Below are 18,945 nucleotides of genomic sequence, written 5' to 3'. Positions count from 1 at the left end.
ACCCTAACCCTAACCCTAACCCAATCCTAACCCAATCCTAACCCAACACTAACCCTAACCCTAAACCCAACCCCAACCCTAACCCTAAACTCTAACCCTAAACCTAACCCTAAACCTAAACCCTAACCTAACCGTAACCCTAACCCTAAACCCTAACCCTAACCCAACCCTAAACCTAAACCCTAACCTAACCATAACCCTAACCCTAAACCTACTCTAACCCTAACCCTAACCCTAACCCTAAACCCTAACCCAACCCCAACCCTAACCCTAAACTCTGACCCTAAACCTAACACTAACCCTAAACCTAAACCCTAACCCTAACCTAACCTAACCGTAACCCTAACCCTAACCCTAACCCTAAACCCTAAACCCTAACCCAACCCTAACCCTAACCCTAACCCAACCCTAAACCTAAACCATAACCTAACCGTAACCCTAACCCTAAACCTACTCTAACCCTAACCCTAACCCTAACCCCTAACCCTAATCCTAACCCTAACCCCCTAACCCTAATCCTAAACCCTAACCCCTAGAAAGGACAGTAAGAAAGCCAAATGAAGGAGAGCAACTAAGCCAAAAAGGACAACACCAAGGAAGGAAAGAAGGAAAGTCAAGCAAGACATCAAGTGCAAGACAGAAAGTCAAGAGAAAACACCAAGAAAGGAAAGCATAAAGGTCGAGCAAGTGAAGAGAATGTGCTAGAAAGAAAGGGGCAAGAAACAAAGAAACACAAAAGAAAGAAAGCAAGAAAACCAAGAGACAACACCAAGTAAGGAAAGAAAGAAGGCCATGCAGATGCGAGAAGGACAGTCCTGGGCATGACGTTAAACTGCATCCGGATGAGACTCCGCCTGAAGAAGGATGAACTACCTCCGAAACGTCGCGAACACGGGTCTCATCGGGTATAGTGCACACTTGTATATATTGTAAATATAAATGATTACTTATGATACAAAGGCCATCACAGACAAACTAAAAGAACGCACGCATGAGAAAACACCAAGTAAGGAAAGAATGGAAGTCAAATTGGACGAGAAAGCACACCAAGAAAGGAAAGAAGAAAGGTCATGCAAGACGGTAGAATGTGAAGGAAAGAAAGTAAGCTAGCCTGAAAGAAGGAATGAATGATGGACGTTGGGAGGGGGGGGGGGCTCAGTGTGTGGGTGGGGTGTCGTAGGACCGTGCACTTACGCCTAGGTGTGGGCGTCTCAGTCCCCTATCCTAACCCTAACCCTAACCACTAACCACTAACCCCTAACCCTAACTCTAACCCTAAACCCTAACCCAAACCCTAAACCCCAACCCTAAACCCCAACCCTAAACCCTAAACCCTAAACCCTAAACCCTAACCCAAACCCTAAACCTAACCCAAACCCTAAACCCCAACCCTAACCCTAACCCTAACCCAAACCCTAAACCTAACCCTAAACCCTAACCCTAAACCCCAACCCTAAACCCTAACCCTAACCCAAACCCCAACCCTAAACCCTAACCCAAACCCAAACCCTAAACCCCAACCCTAACCCTAACCCTAACCCTAACCCTAAACCCTAACCCTAACCCTAACCCTAACCCTTGACAGACAAGGGTGGGTACGCGGGGAACGCCCGGCAGGCACGGACCCCCCGCTCCGGCGCTTCCTGTCGGCAGCCACTGCCGGTGTCGGACGTCGCGGGCCAGAGCCGCTAATTTTAGTTTGACATCCCAGAACGCTCCACGCGGCCCTTCAACGCCAATCGCACATTCCAGTCCTGCTCAAACATTTTCCACCAAGTGCCACTCTCCAAATATCGACATCAAGGCTAACATGACAATGAAGTGGCATAGTAAGCCTCGGTGTTCAACACACATGGATCAAAGGTTTATTCTGAAAAAGTATTTTTAATATCGTTGTAAGCTGTTGTAACATTATGCACAGTTTGTACGATTTATTTAAACCGTATCCTACAAACATTAAATAATTGTTTTTAAATTGTAGAAAAAACATAAAAATTAAATAATCTATAATATAATTTTAAAAAATAAAACATGTTTAAAAATAGTTCTTAAAAATTAAATGCAAAGCGAATGAACATAAAGTTAAATCTAACTGAACTGTACTTAGGCAGTTTTTATTTTGTGTATTTTTCAGTAGAGCAAAACAAAAAAATATTAGCTTTTTTGTGCACAGTATGTCCAATTATTATTATTATTTTATTTATTTATTTATTTTTACCATTTTTGAGGATGATAGATTACTTTGGACAGGGACAACGTTCGCAATTGGCCATTTGACCAAATTACCTTCATCAATTACACTACGAATTAATAATTACTTAGTCTATGACTTTATAAATATTATTTATAAAAAAAATTGTTTTTATTGTATATTTATAATATAAATGTTTGATCATTTTATGTATTTTTGACTGAACTTTTAACATTTGGTTTCAATAATATATTTTGTTTTATTTTTATTGTATGCATTTATTATTTTTACATTTCTATTTGGGTACTTTTTTGACTGCCACAAATAACCATATTGAGACAGCAGCTTCTGAGATCACACAAAAACTGTTCCCCCAAATGTTCCAGGAACCTACAGTCATTGTTTTTATTATTATTATTATTTTTTTTACATATATTACATAGTGCTCAAGATTGCTTGAGAATAAATTTATAACGATCTCGAACGCTCCACTGTCTTAGAAGTATTGCAAAACTCCGCCTCTGCAGGTGCCGTGCAGCATTAGGTCGCCTCAAGATTTGGAAGGCTGTATGTTTTTTGAAAAAACAATAAGAGGTGACAATAGTTAGCTAAGATACATTTGTGGAAGTGTAACGCTTCAGTGAAGAAGGAACTAGTAAGCTATGAAGGTAGGTTTGGTACTTCGGAGACGAGGGCGGTACCAAAAATGAAAAGTTCCTCTGTGGAATTGCGGCTTTTATGCATGAATGAGGACGTGACATAGAGCCTCCCTTTGGACCCGGCGTCCATGCTGCTAAAATTGGCGGGCCTGTTAATCCTCTGCTAACACTTCCAGTCCACTGCGACACCCCCGCCGACCCCACCTGGTGTTGACAGCTTCCCCCCCCCCCCTTTTTTTTTAACCCGCCTATCCGATGGCAATGTTTCGGCGAACTGTGGGACCTTATACAGACAGTGTGCCTTCCAAATCATGTCCTATCAACTGTATTGACCACAGGTGGTGGACACTTTAAGTGTGGAAACATCTCAAGGATGATCAGTGGAGACAAGATTTTTTAAATTTACTTTAATTTACATTCCTTTTGTTGGATCAATTTTCAATGTGTGGAGCCCAGGTTTCAAAGCAAACATGGTGAAGCAGCTTTCAGCTGTTATGCTGCACACAAACGGAGTGAGTCGCCAACAGAAGTGAAGTCTAAATGCTGCATGTTAAAAACGATACCTTTGAACTTTTTTTTTTCAAATGTTATATATGTCTATTTTTTTATGTTTAATTGACAAATATTATTCATTCTTATTTTTTTGTAAGTTATACATTTCATATTGTTAAAAAATAATAATAATTGTATACTATGTATATTAATATATAATATTGATATATTATATTACATTATTATTATAAATGTTTGTTTTCATTTTTTGTTTGTACAAAAAAAATGCATGAAATTTCTAGATATTTTTTATTTACAAATTACAAACAAACATTATATACTAATCATTAATTAATGATTAATGATTAATTAAATTAAATTTAGTTTGTTTGAACGATACAGCATATATTTTATTTTGATGCTGTGGGCCACCCCGCCCCGCGTTGACAGCTGCCCCCCCCCCCCCCCCCCACACACACACACACCACCCCCACCACACCTGTCTCATGTCAGTCACCCCCTCCTCGTCCACGGCAGCAATTTCCTGTTGCCCTCGTAGATCCTGTTACACGTTCCAAAAGCACACACACCCCCACATGGAAATGCACATTCTCCCTCTGGCATGCCAGCCACGCTATCATCATCTCCCCCGGCAGGCCTCGTAAACCCAGCGCTGCTGCTGCTTTCTCTCTAACACACGCACAAGATTATTAATCCCACTCAGGGAACAGGCTGTGACCCAAAATCTCATCGGAAGCAACAGATGGCTCACGAAACAACAACAAACATCCAAGACTGCGTGCACGCGCGTGTGTTTTCACGTCAAGAGCTTAAAAACTTTTAGTCCTTGTGGTTCCGGAACTGATGGATGAACAGAACTAACAGATATTTGTAGCACTCCACTATGTCCACAGCAGAACTTTTGGTGCGCAGTTGGCAGTGGAAAAGAAGACTTCCTAAAATCAATAATCACTTGTTTGGTTTTTGACAATTGGAGAGGACTCGTCAGACCACATTACAAAGTCACCGCCGTGTCATCAAAGGTCAATCTGACTGGCATGTGGCTTCTGCCCCTCAAGATGCCTGAATCAAAGTTATAATAGTTCACAAAAACGAAATACCTAAAACTACAAATGAAAAATAGTTCTCACTGACAAAAGCTGCACTTTCACTTCATGATCAAAGAACTTTTAGTCCTCGGTACGCGTCGTTCCAGAACTAACAGATATTTGTAGCTCTCCACCACGTCAACATCAGCACTTTTGTTTGAACAGTTTGTGGAGGAAAAAAAGAAGACTTCCTAAAATGAATGATCATGTGTGGTTTTCGACTCAACTCAAGAGATGACTCGTCAGACCACAGTACAAAAATAATAATAATAATAATCGTGCCACCAAAAGCCAATCTGGTATGTGTCTTCTGCCTCTCAAGATGCCTGAATCAAAACGTCATTATAGTTCACGGAAACTTACGAAATAACTAAACCCAAAATTTTAAAAATAAATGTTTATTAATGAATGCTGTTGTTATACTCTTTAATTAATTAATTTTAATAATTTTATATATGAGCTTTCGGGGTTCATTTTAAATGTTTAGTTTTGTCGTACAGAAGGAGGAAGGAAGAAGAGCAGTTTACGGTACTTGAATTGATTACGCATACATAAATAAATATAAATAATAAAGAATATATGCCTGTGAGTATTCTCATACTACATCGTTAGTGTTCAAATGTTTGTCGCGTCAAAACCGATGCTACTTTTGTGAGCACTTCTACGGCACTTTGCTTTGTGTGTTAGCATTAAGCTAATGTCACTTGTCAATGGAGCCTGGGACCAGTAATTGTTCCTGAGTTCAGCTTTTTTTTTTTTCTTTCCTGTGTCCGGCAGGTTCAAGTCGTAAAAGTCTCACGCCACCTCTGAAATTCTGGGAAGGAATGTGTGCAGTGGGAGGACAGGCGTGTGTACATAGCGGCCTCACTTGGCTCCCAAACTGGCGTCAACCGCGCCGTCATCTTTGATCGTCTTGCAGAAAAAGTTGGACAGCAAAAAGTTGACACGTGGTTCCCGACTTTTTCTGCGAGGCTATCAAAGGCTAACTTCTGGCAGAAAAAGCCAAGCGTGTGTACACGGAGGCATCACTTGACCGTCAAACCTTCGGCAACCTCATGCTTCCCGAAAGAGTTGGGAACCAGGCAACATCTCGGTGTGAAAGAGGATATATTTCGAGCACAACAACACCGATCGCAAAAGTACACAAAGCATCATTTTCCCACCCACAAGAACCGTTGATAGTTCATTTGAAGTACATTAGGATTGACTAAATTTGTGTCCTTATTTTGTGCGGCTTGAACCTGTTGTACGTCATGATTTACTGCTGCAAATCAATCCGATGTGTTGCTGATTCTGGCATTCCAGCTTTGACCGCCAGGAGGCAGTATATTACTACAGTCATACAGACAGAAACAAAGAAGAGGACTTCTTATACTACTTCTCAATAATATTACAAATTTTTCTTTGAGGATAAAGTTTTAGTGTTGTTGTGTTCAGATATCCGCTGCTTCTTAAACCCCAACTAGCAATGCTAACCGCTATCTTGTCAATGATGTTTTGCATTGTTTGCTTTAAGCTAATCGAAGGCGAATCTGTGGTTGTTTTAAAAGTACAACATGTTATTCTGCTTGTTTGCGGCTTAGTTTGACTGTAAGCGGCGGGTGGCAATAAACATCTTGAAGCCTGTTTTTTGGAAGAATCTGCCAAACTGCTGATGACCGTGACATTGAATTGACTTCATTACGCTCGTTTCCCGAGGTGCCGCTATACACCGTAAAAACCCATAAAACGCTTATTTAGCAATATAGCGTAGGAAGGCGTACATTTGCTGGCTGACGTTTGGCCAAGCGCCTTCATCACGGATATTTGACATTGCGATTCTGAACATTTTTCCCAGCGAGCGTCGGCGGTCCATCCGTAACCCGTCGGCTCTCTCGCGAGTCACGATGCAGACTTACGAAAGCTTTCTGTCCCCCCAAAAAAATCGTTGGCTCCTCTTCAGCCTTTGAATCATCCGAACTCTCCTGCCCACGCCGCTAACACTGCAGCGCTCTCCAACACAACGATACATGACTACATGAATACATGGATGGATGGAGAGGGAGAGAGATGCGTCTATTGAAAAAGGTAAAGTGCGAAGGCCCTGAATCATGTGTGCTGTCTTTATGCAGCCCACATAGTGTAAAAATAGACAGAATGCAGCCTTGGGAGGGAAAAAAAACCGTGTTCAAAATAAGGAGAAGAGAAGAGAGAGCAAAGGACACAGATGAAGCTTATTGTCAGTTCAATCATTGATTGAGTGTTCACTCCTCACTCACTCCCTTTTGCACTTTCACCTGTTTCACTGTAAGGGTCCTAAATCACGAGATCTGCACAAAACACGTTTCCATGGAAGAATGGACAAATGAATCAATCACTAGATGGATGAATGGGTGAACTGATAGATGATGGATAGATAAATTAATACATGTGATTGATGGACATTGTATGTGTGTATGGATGGATGGAAGAATGAATAGGTGAATGTTCAATCAATAGATGTTGAAGATGGATGAATGAGTGAATTGATGGATGAATGGAGGAGTTGATAAATGTGATTGATAGATGTATGCAGTATGGCTAGTTAATACATGGATGGATGAATATGTAGATGGGTGAAAGGATTAAGGGTGAATGGGACAATTTATGGATGGGTGTACAGATGGAAAATGATTAATGGTTGGATGAATGAGTGATTTGATGGATGGACTCATAGGTGGCTGGTTGAATAGGCCGATTGATGGATGAAATGATGGATGAATAAATGAATGGATGTTTAACCAATAGATTAATGATGAAGATGGATGAATGAGTGAATTGATGGATGGATAAATGGAGGACTGAATAAATGTGATTGGTGGATACATGTTCCATTGTTGGTTGACAGATTGATGGATGAATGAATAGGTAAATGGATGAATAGATTAACAGATGTATGGATGAATAGGTCAGTGGACGGGGATGAGAGAATGGGCAATTTATGGATAGATGAACAGATGGGGACATGATTAATGCTTGAATGAATGGGTGATTTCATGAATGAATGAATGAATTATGGGTGGCATGGTTAGTTGGACAGATGGCTGGATAATGTATAAATATATGGATTCATAAAGATTGATGTTTCATGGGTGGATGAATGGATGAATTGGTAGATGCCTGATGAATGAATAGGTGGCTAGTAGCTGGGTTAACAAAGGATGAATGAATAGGAAGGTGGATGATGGTGGTGGACAGATAAATAAATAGGCCAATAAATGGGATGCATTTATGGATGCTTAATGAATGGATGGTGGATGGATGAACAAATGATTTTATGGGAAAAAATGCAAGTCAGACATTATAAAATCAATGCTAAAGCAAATATACTAAATAATAACTCGCAAGTGAAAGTTATTTATTGTATATGAATGACACAAGCACGTTTTCAAACTTTATGACAAACTTCAGTACAAATATGTTGTCATCAGCGCCTTTTTTCACCATTGCATAATAAGCCAGTGAGACATTTACCAAAGAGTTTGGAACGCTGAAAAAAACACGTCCAATAAAAGTTTACTAAAGAGCAAAGTACAAGAGTAGAAAAAAGTATAAGAGCAGACAGAGGATATTCCCTTAATGGAAGCGTGATGGAACTGCAGAAGGAAAGCAACCACTTCATCATAACGGTAAGCGCCTGCGTCCTCGCTTAGCAATAATCGTCCGTCCGTGTAAAATATGGCCAGGGAAGGTGTACATCGAATGTATGATGCATTTCTTTGTTTATTAAATCCATATCACTTCATTTACAGTATTTCTTGTAATTTGATTTTACTTTTACTGTATTTTAATTTATTTGTGTGTGCTTATACCATAGGTGAAATGCTATTTTCCCCCCCAAATGTTTTAAATATTTTTTATTAAATGTATAATGGATAGATATTTGTATTTGTGTGTGTGTGTGTGTGTGTGACATGGTTTATATATTTGCATTACTTGCTGTTCTGTGTGCTTTGGACATGTGATTTAAATACTGATAAGAAATTACAGTACACAGTCATGTGCGTGGGTTTGTGTGTGTGCGTGTGAGTCTGGCTGCACACTCATAAAGACGATAAAGGGTCATCAAGTGGGTTAAACTAATTCCTGGTGTCGGGAAGAGGATGTACTGTAAGAGACATTAAGGTTCAAAACACTTTTGAGGGGTGGAACTGCATCATTTATGTGTGCACTTATTGTCATGAAAAAACCTACCTTCTTTTCTTGACATAAATATGCCTTTATTGTTGTAAATTTCGTATTTTACAAAATAACACTTGCTTGTTGTAAACAAATACCAATCAAATAATACTTACTGTAAATAGTATATGACCTTCTTCTGTGCAAAAACAAAAATATATTTAGAGGTATAATATTATATATTTACTTGATTCCATAATAATGCAACTTTTAAAGTAATTGGCCAACAACACGGGGACGAGCTCATCGCTACAGGACTCTGCTGCCGTCTCTGGGTCATTAGCAGTGATAACAAGAAGAATTAGAACAACGCCCACTCAGCTTCCCAGAACGCTGATAAATATTCTCAAGTTCTTCCCGCTGAGTTGTTTTTTGCTGAGAGGGCGTGGTCAGCACACGGAAACAAGGAAGTGAGGCTTTACGAACAAGGGCGGGGTCGAGCGGAGAGTTCCGTGGGATTGCGGCACACCCGGAAAGGCCTTGACAACCCCGTTACTAAACCCGACTGGGCACTCACCAGTCCGACACTTGGTTGGCTGGTTAATTTGTGAGGGACAATCAGTGACTGAATGTGTTAGTGAGTGAGTGAATTCCTTAGCTAGTGAGTGAGTTAGTGAGTGAATGAGTTAATTAGCAAAAAAAATCATTGAGATAAATAATGTAATAGTGAGTTAATTAGTAAGTAAATGAGTAACTTAGTTGGTTTGTAGTTTAGATAATTAGCGAGTGAATTAGTTAAACAGTGAAAGGGTGACTGAGTGAGTTAATTAGTATGTGAATGAGTGAGTGAGTGAGCGAGCAAGTGAGCGAGTGAGTGAGTGAGTATTTTGTTGGCTTGTTAGTAAACGAGATAAATGAGTGACTTACTTAAACACTGAACGAGTGATTGAATGAGTATTTAATTAAATATTGAGTGACTTAATTTAATTTGTTAGTGATTTAGTGAGTGAGTTAATGAGTGAGTGGATTATTTTCATATGAGTAAATGAGTTAGATTTGTTTTAGTTAGTCAGTAAATAAGAGAATAAATAAATAAATAAATGAGTTAGTAAGTGAGAGAAAAATTGAGTTCGTAAAATAGCAAGTAAGTGCAATAACTAGTTAGCTGGTTAAAGCGAGAGTTAAATTGTGTGAGTGAGTTGGTTGGTTAGTGAGTGAGTTAATTTGTGAGTGAATGAATTTAGTGAGTGAATTAGTTATTTAAATGGTGAGTGAGAGAATAAGAAAGTGAGTTAGGTTACTAGTGAGTTAGTTGGTTTATGTGTGAGTTAATTACTGTGCTTTTTGGTTAGTGAATGGGTTAATTAAATAGAGAATAAGTTAGTTAGTGACTGAATGAGTTAAATAATGAGTGATTACAAGAGAGAGTGAAAGAGTGAGTGAGTTAAAAAGTTTATTAGGTAACCAGTGAGTGAGTGAGCTAGTTTACAGTATGTGTGATCTACATATTGAGCAAGAGTTAGTTCAATAGTGAGGTAGCTAAATAAAGAGTGAATGAGTGAGTGTCTGTGTCACCTGTTTGCTTGTAGGGGGAGTGTGTCCTATTACTTTTGCCCACTCAGTTTACGGTTAAAATAGATAAAACGTTGTGGGGTTGGTATTATACAGTATCCAGTTTGCTATTATTTGAAGGGCTAGTTTAACTTGCAATTTTGGTCTCAGCTGGAGTTGAAGTTGCTGTCGTACATAAAAGAAAAAAACAATCAGACTTCCTGTCCCTACAAAAGTGAACAAAGAAAAAAAAGGGGATTCCCCCGCCCCCCCCCCCAAAAGTTGACATTGTTCACCCTGGTCAAGCTTTATTGAGTCCACCTCTGACCCGCGACTCCCCTCCCCAACCGCCCGCCCCAGGGCCCCGTCCAGAGCCGGCTTTCAAGTGGAACTCTTCGAGGAATTCCCGACAGACTTTTGGTGCCGTAAAAATTCCTGAGCATCTTGGCAAACAGAGCTGACCTCATCCACGCAGGAAGTTCAGAAGGTCGCCATTGACGGCGGGGAGGGGGGGGCTCTGGGGGGGCTTTTCACACACACGCCTGATAAGCAAGCAGATTACAGCCCAGCTCAACTTTGACCCTTTTACACTCTGCCAGGACAACACAGCTGCTCACAGCCGACAGATATACAGTAGCAACTCTACCCAACACTAGCTCAACATCACAAACACCAACACAACGTCTTCCACACATAAAAAAGGTAGAAATGTTTCCTTAAAAAAAGGCTCATTTTATTAAAAAAAAAATTCCCATTATTTGTGACTAAAGTCAAATTAGTTTAGGTTATATTGTCAAGAATTTCTTTGTCTGGGAATTATGTTTTGTACCCAAGAAAAAAGTACTAACCTTAAAGAATGAAGTCACATTTTTTTTGCAGCAAAAACTTTTTCAAAAAAATGATGAGAAAAAAAAGTAATATTTTTTTTCAAAGGAAAAGAGACTTTACTTTTTAAGAGACCAATGATCAGTTTTAAAAAAAGAAAAAAAAAGGATCTATTTCGTTTGCCAAAAGTCATATTTCGACAAGTCAATGTTTTTAAACAAAATACTTATTTTTGTGACTTGTTTTTTTATTCATGAAAATGTTTGTCGAGAATAACGTAAAATTATTATTAAAGATTACTAAGTAGATAAAAGTCATTTTTCCAAAAGGAAAAAGTAATTTGAGAAAAGCCATATTTCAACGAATAAAGTAAAACACTTAAAAAAAAAAAATCTTTATTCAAGAAAACATTTTCCGGGGAAAGGAGTTTTTCCAAGAAAAAGAGGAAAATAAAGAAAAAAAGAGAGGGGAAAAAATGAAATTTTTCATGAAGAGCTATTTTTCCAAAAAGAGTACTTTTACTTAATTTCTTTTTTGGGGTCAGTACTTGAACGATTTAACAAGGTTCGGTTCAACAAGGCTGTAAGCAGATTTACATCAAGCCTATAGGAGCACTTATGCAATTATAGGTCAGTGTGTGTGACTATTGTGTATTTTTGTTTTTTTGTTTATGTTAACTCTGCAAGTATGTACCTCCGTGTAATCGGATTACTGCCATCATGAGACAAAGCTACATTTCCAAGAATGATGACCACACCACTTTTGGAATGTTCGGACAACCTCCTTTCTGATTGGACAAGCTTCACTTTTTTTTATTTTATTTACTGCAATGCCCTCACATGTGGGAAAGGAGAGCCTCAGCTAACAGATACATTTTGCTTCATGACAAAGTTCCCGCAAGAGTGGGCTCAATGCTTTAATGATGTGTTTTATGCTTTTCAATAAATGGCTGAAAAATGCATCTGCATCACTGACTGAGGCTCTCCTTTCCCACATGTGAGGGCATTGGAGTAAGTAAACTGCCTGATTTCCACTCTGATCTTTATTGTTGAAAACCAACAAGTACAAATATTTTTATATTTTATGCACATTTTTGTCTTTGCGCTTAAATATTTTAACAGTTTAGATGCTGCACTCGAAATGCGAAGATTGAAGTCCAGAATTGTCCTTGCGCCCACTCAATTTACAAGCGCGTCGCTACAGTACGTCGGACGGTTCAAACGATTCATTTTCTACAATGTCAAACACGCATGGTTCATTCACTTGTTTATCATGTGAGGACGGTCTAGATCAGAGGTGGGCATCGAGGGCCGGAGTCCTGCAGGTTTTGCATGTTGCCCTTCTCCAACACAGCTGATATATGATCAGCTCATCAGGAAGCTCTGCATAAGCCTGATAACGATCCTGTTGATTGGAATCAGCTTGTGTTGGAAGCGAGAAACCTCCAAAACCTGCAGGACTCCGGCCCTCGAGGACCGAGATTGCCCACCTCTGGTCTAGATGATGATGTCATCATCTTCATGCCTTATTTAAGAAGATGACGATAGCGGGACTTCGCTGGGCCTACTCGTATTGAGTCACTTACAGCAGTTGAGCAACACTCTTCGTTTTTATCCAATTCACAGAATGGATCCAAATCATAAATCAAGTTACCAGTGTACTGTACGTATCCTCGTCTTGTGTCTGTGCTAAATGCTAAAGCGCAGTGCACCATCCACAATCCACATGAGGAAGGAATCCTCTGTAGCATCACGGGGAAGGGAGTGTGAGGCGGGGGGGGGGGGGGGGCATTTATCTCCAAATTCCCCTACCCCTCCACCATGTCCTTCACTTGACCGCCCTCCTCCTTCCTCCTTACGTAACACAGCGACTGCAGCTATGAATGAACGGGTGACTCAATGAAGGCCTTAAATTGGTGAATGAAGCCCCCCCCCACCCACCCCCCCCCCCTCCTCCTCTTCATCCTTCCTCTTCATTTTCCTCAGATTAAACTGTAATCCTGCAGGATGATGTCGTTGCTGCATGCACGTGGAGGAGGGGCGGGGGTAAAAAGTAATGATGTCATGCTTTCTGGGCTCATTCATGGGAATGGAAAAGGAAGGAGGGAGCACAAAATCGGATGCCTTTTCCATTCCGAAAAATGAATATGGCCCACTTGTATGACAGTTAAGAACTACTTGAAGCATTATTTGAACAATCCATAAAAATTACAGCCTTATGTTTTAAGTAGCTAACTTCCTTTTCTAACACTTACATGTCAATAATAATAGTAATACTAATAATAATAATAACAATACAAATAATAATCATTAAAAAAAAAATAATAAAAAATAAAAATAATAAATGATATTCCTTCCTTCCTTCCTTCCATCCACGTAATGGGTGCTGACTGCTTGGGCGCACAGCAAACCAGACTAGTGCCCCCTGATTTAGGTTGCACTACCACCTGGTGGATATTAGTGGCAATAACAAGTACAAGTCGAGAGATTTGCTGACATCTTGCATGACAATGATTTAAATTCCGCGTTTTGGTTGACTTCTCAAATATATTCTCCCCAAATTGGTTGAGGCATCACACAGTAAATGCCATTTCCTGTTCTATGGTAATCACAGGGGATGACGTTTTTACTTGTGGGGTGTCACAATAAGTTCCAGTTCCTGTTTTCTGGTTATCATCACGTTGCTACGCTGTTTTACATGATTTGCTGAAATCTTAGTTGTTGTTGTTTTTTAACATTTGAACTACTCTTTCAAAGAGTTCTGTTTGAACTCCAAATTGCGGTTGCCACAATTAAGTTCCTATTTCTTATTCAATAGCTGTCATTAACATCACAGAGCTGAATTCTCACAAGTTTTGCTAATGTGTCATGATGATGGCTTGAAGTCCAAGTTTGTTTGACTTTGGAAACATAGAACCCCCAATTTGGATGAACTCCTGACCTTTGGGTCATCACAGTAACTTCCACTTCATGTTCTTTGGTAAGTCTCGTATTCTACTTTTGAGGCATTAAAACAAAATAATAAACAAATCTAAAACAAATTACTTTTGGAGCAAAGTCAATCAAATAATTTTCCTTTTCTTTGGTTTTCATCACCCTCACATGCTTTAATGATGTCCCTTGTACAGATATTTGAACTCCAAGTTTTGTTTGACTTCTGAGAAATGTTTTGGTTGAACTCCCAATTGTTTTGACTTTCACAGTAAATTCAAAATTCCATCTCCCTTTTTTCCCTCTCATCTTCACCCACATCGGGCTGAATTTGCCCTGGATTTGCTGCCATAACTAGCTAACTACTTAACTAACTAATTATATTTTGTTTGAAACACATAGACCATTGAAGTTTGATTGAACTTTTGGGAATTGCCAACTGGGCGCTCACATTGTTTGTCCTCCTCATGAGAGACTTGGTCTGCTTTATTTCTGGTCCATAATGCTAAAGTTAAGAATAACTTTATTGTGCAAGCGTGTGCTAATATGCCTCGATTCTCTCTCTTGTTGTAGATTGTCACACATTTGCATTATCAAAAGTGATGATGGTCACGTCACAGTACATTAGAAGTGAATGATGATGATTTTAAAGCATACCACACCCTGTGATCTCAGCAGAAAAAGCAGCAAAAATTAATATGATGTAACATGCAATATTAACATATATTATTTAAAGTCTACTCATGTGGTGGATAGAGTTGCCACCCGTCCAGTTTTTCCCAGAAGTGTTCTTTTTTATTTCTTTTTTTTTTACCAATCAAATAGCTGAAAGCTAAACCCTTGTGCTTTACAGAAAAGGTACTGCATTACGGTAATTTCAGTCCTCTCACGGAAGCCAGTGAGTCACGACGAAAGAGTGCAGAAAAGAACAGCGTGATTTTCAGTACTTGTGGGTGAGGTTTTTCTCGAATAGTACAATATACGTTGCCACTTCGTGTTTGTATCTTATTGTCATGCAACAACTATCCACTGTTATTGTCACATATTGATATCATTTTGCATCTTCTATACGCTGCTAATGTATTATATTGACATCATAATCAACGTTCTATACACCTCTAATGTGACATACTTACAGTATGTTAAGTCATTTGTATAAAATTGCATTTCAATGGATTCTTTATAAGATATGGCATGTGTTGGACAATAACAAGTCACAGGTGCTGTCACGTTTTCGGCCAAATTTTTTTGTCGTCTTCAATCGATGGAGAGGGTCCTCAATGTTGAGTTCCACAAAAATGGACAGCAAACTGGTCGCATGTCAAGGTCAAAGCACATATAAACAAACAACGATAATGTTACGCTATTGTTACCACATTAGCCAAAATGCTAAAGAAATGCTATTTAAAGGTTGGTTTTGAAAATTTGAAGCTCCAAGTAAAATGTGGATTCTGGAGTGGTAGGTTGAGCTAGCTCGCTAAAGGTCTATTATCTTCGCACCTGAGGTTTCTCAGCCCGAAAGTACAGTGGCCATAAGTCTGAAGGTGATATTTATGAAATAATGCTCTTTAGCCAACGCTAACGCTACGTGAGGTCCTGTTGGCAAGCTTTGCCAGCCAAGCTAACATGACTTGGAACTGGATCCGTTCTGCTATAGTTCTTGAGGTCACGTTAACTTCCTGTAGCAATGACATGCGCTAGCTAACTCGTGGCGACGTTTTAGCGGGTGTAGCGTGGCAACATTTGATGCGGTCTCGTGTGCGGCAGCCATGGACGCGCAGTCACAAGGCTTGGGAATTGTTCCTGTTGATTCTTTATTAGTCACACTCGTTGCTTGGATGCTACGCTACATTTAAATCCATTAGTGGTAGGTGTGCTTCGGTGGTGACCTGAAAGACGCGAAAAGCACAAAGGGTCTTTGTAAGCCTTGCCAGGGCGTCAAGTGGCTTCAAACGCGAGCTGCAGGTAGCGTCGCTAAATCTAAGGCTTTGATGTTTCGGTGGGTTAGCATGTGAAAGGAGCGATTTACGCTACACTGTTTGTATGCTGGTCATGTACCTGAAGTACTTACTTATTGTATGGAAAGACTCTCAATCACTCTGAATGACTTACTTTGTGCATTCAACGCTAACCACCCACAATGTTGTGTTTTGTCAAGCCCAGGGTTCGAAAAATGGATAGATGGATGGAAACAGTGCATGCATTATGAAAATAATATGAATTAACTAATTAAAATAGAATGCAAAATTAATTAAATATAGGTGTAATGTATAATTTTTGACTAATCGTTTCTAAGGACATTTCTGTCATTTGGATTTGTTTTCAATAAAATAGGGATCTAAATGATAGAAATAATAAAATAGGGATGTAAATGATAAAAAATAAAAATAATAATTTCATCTTCTCTATCCCCCATTTTTCTACTCTGTTTTAAAAAATAAAAATAATTCAAAAGTATTTCTAAAAACAGTCATATAGACATCTTGATAATGAACTACACTACAATAAATGAAAAACAATTAATAGTTCATTGCAGGCAATTAAAAACTTCCTATGTTAACACTTGCATTTGAGCCGCTTTGACCCCTTTATGGTTATTTAACCGTCCATTTCCTCCTCTGTTTTACAGTCTCTTAAGCTTTTTAGTTCCATTTTTGTTCTTTGTTCTTTGACACCGCTTCTCATTTTTTAGTACTCAGTATTTTAGCTGTTCTTTGTCTAAGTACTTCCTCTCATGGGACAAAATGGCTCACCGTGTCATCGAGCCATTGGTCGTGCCTTGAAGGGCAAAAAGAGAAACACTTTTTCCAACACTTGGCGGGGATTTTCTTAGGTGTGCTAGTAGTGTGGACTAGGGGTGGGAATCTTTGAATGTGTCACGATTCGATTCGATTCCGATTTTTGGTTGTGCGATTCGTTTCAGAATTGATTTTCGATTGAGAACGATTTTTTGATTCAAAATTATTTGATTGACTGATTTTTGCTTCAATTCAAGGAATCGTAATGATCTACTCCAGTCTGACTCGCTAATGCTAATTAGTGCGCTACTCGCGGCACTTTTATCACTCAAAAGAACGGCTCCACACTGCAAAAAAACAACTTTTATTGGACTTTTATGGAACCACACTGCCCCTAAGTGGCCAAATCGGGTACAACATGAACAGCGCTCCCAATAAAGGCACACACAAACAAAGGGAAGACAGTATAAAATCATTTAAATAAAATAGATTTTGGGACATTTCAAATCGATTCTGAATCGTACTAAATGAGAATCGCGATTCTTATGAGAATCGATTTTTTGGCACAACCCTAGTGTGGACTTCCTTTATGGTATGAGAAAGAAACACTTCCTATGCACGGTTCAGTTGGATAACTTTTTTATTCATCATTGACATTTTTCAAAACTGTTATTAGTTTTATTTTTTAATTAGATACATTTGCATTTTTTAAGCTTCCAACAGTGAAGACGATCTTCACTGATGGAAGCAATTTTTTAGGTCGAGTACAAAGTTTGAGAACCACTGCGCATGGACATGGTGTGGATCAACATTGGAAAAACCTAAGTTAGAACCTCCGCCAAGACCAGACAGTCAAATAACACTTGTTAGCCTGAATGCGACACATGATGTGTTGCTTGTTATGTCAGATGGGGGAGACCCGCTGAGTCTACTCTAGGCCGTCCTGAGTCCTGTTTTCACTGCAGCGCTCGTACTTACCGTGGCTCCATTTTGTTTACAAAGCTGGCTTTTTCACTCAGTGAGACCGCAGCTATTCATTTATTCACACGTTGTTGTTTTTCATCTAACAATCCATCCATTTAGCAACCCCTCATCATTCATGTGTCATCCTGCCAACTCCCAAGCAGTCATTCAACCTTTCAGCCTATCACGCATTGATTCAATCTTAAATGATCCATTCACAATCAATTCAACTTTTCACCAATCCGTTTCATCTATCATTCATTTATTTCGCCATCCATCTGTCAACCATGCATTCATCCAACAACATTTGAATCCAGTGAACCGGTTCTCCAGCCAATCGTCCATGTAGTCGGCCATCCATCCAACCATTCATTCATCCATCCTGCATTTTTAATCCATCCTTCATTCACCCAAACGTTCATCATCCACTCATCAAAATAGCTATCCATTCATCCAGCCAGTCAATGACTTGTTTGTTCATCCACCCATCCATCAACAATTCATCCATTCATGCACAAAGTATCAACCGTCCATCCATCCAACCAACCACCAATCATCCATTCATCTATCCATCCACCAACCTCCCAATCAACCAGCAATACATTATCCATCCATGCAACCAATCACCCGTCTATTCATCCATTGCGCCATCCAAACAATTGAGTCATTCATGAAAACATTCATTTGTTCATTCGTCCGACCAACCATTTATCATCCGTCCCGCCATTTATCCCTCTACCCATCCAGTGTTTATCTGTCTATCCATTCATTCATACCTATTCCTACCCAAAAGACAATTAATATTTAAAATGTTAGCAAAAATGTGACCTGTACAGCTAATAAAGATTTTTTACAAAGGAATGAATTATAGCAAATATAGTTGATCGCAATGGTACATTTTTTCTATAGTATTGTTTGTTGACAAAATGGAACATCTGGTGGTGGACCCATCCAGAATACATTTCAGTTCTTTACATTCAGATTCCTTCTGATGATCTCCACTAGTGCCCGACCGATTAATCGGCCGCCGATTATAATCGGCCAATTATTGGCCTTAAAACATCTGTCAAAACAATTTGTCATTTGGGCCAAATGTTTGATTATTTTCCCCTTAAAACGTTGTTGAAGAAAGCCGAAGTTTCCAACGCTGTGAAAGTACACTGAATGCACCATTTTGCTTGCGTAGCATTAGCAACTAGAAAGTGTGTAGCGTCTGTTATTCTGGCTATTCTGTTGTCCCTAAGCGTCCTATTGGCTGTTTAATGACACCGCGGTTGGAGTTAACTGTAAAACTAAACACACGATGTTAAGAATGATATCTACTGTATATTTAAATACAGAACATGCTTT

Source organism: Leptonotus elevatus, chromosome 4, assembly GCF_054856555.1.
Source record: "Leptonotus elevatus isolate MCC_2025b chromosome 4, RoL_Lele_1.0, whole genome shotgun sequence".
NCBI classification, from domain to species: Eukaryota; Metazoa; Chordata; class Actinopteri; order Syngnathiformes; family Syngnathidae; genus Leptonotus; species Leptonotus elevatus.
Note: the sequence above shows the minus strand (reverse complement) of the source record.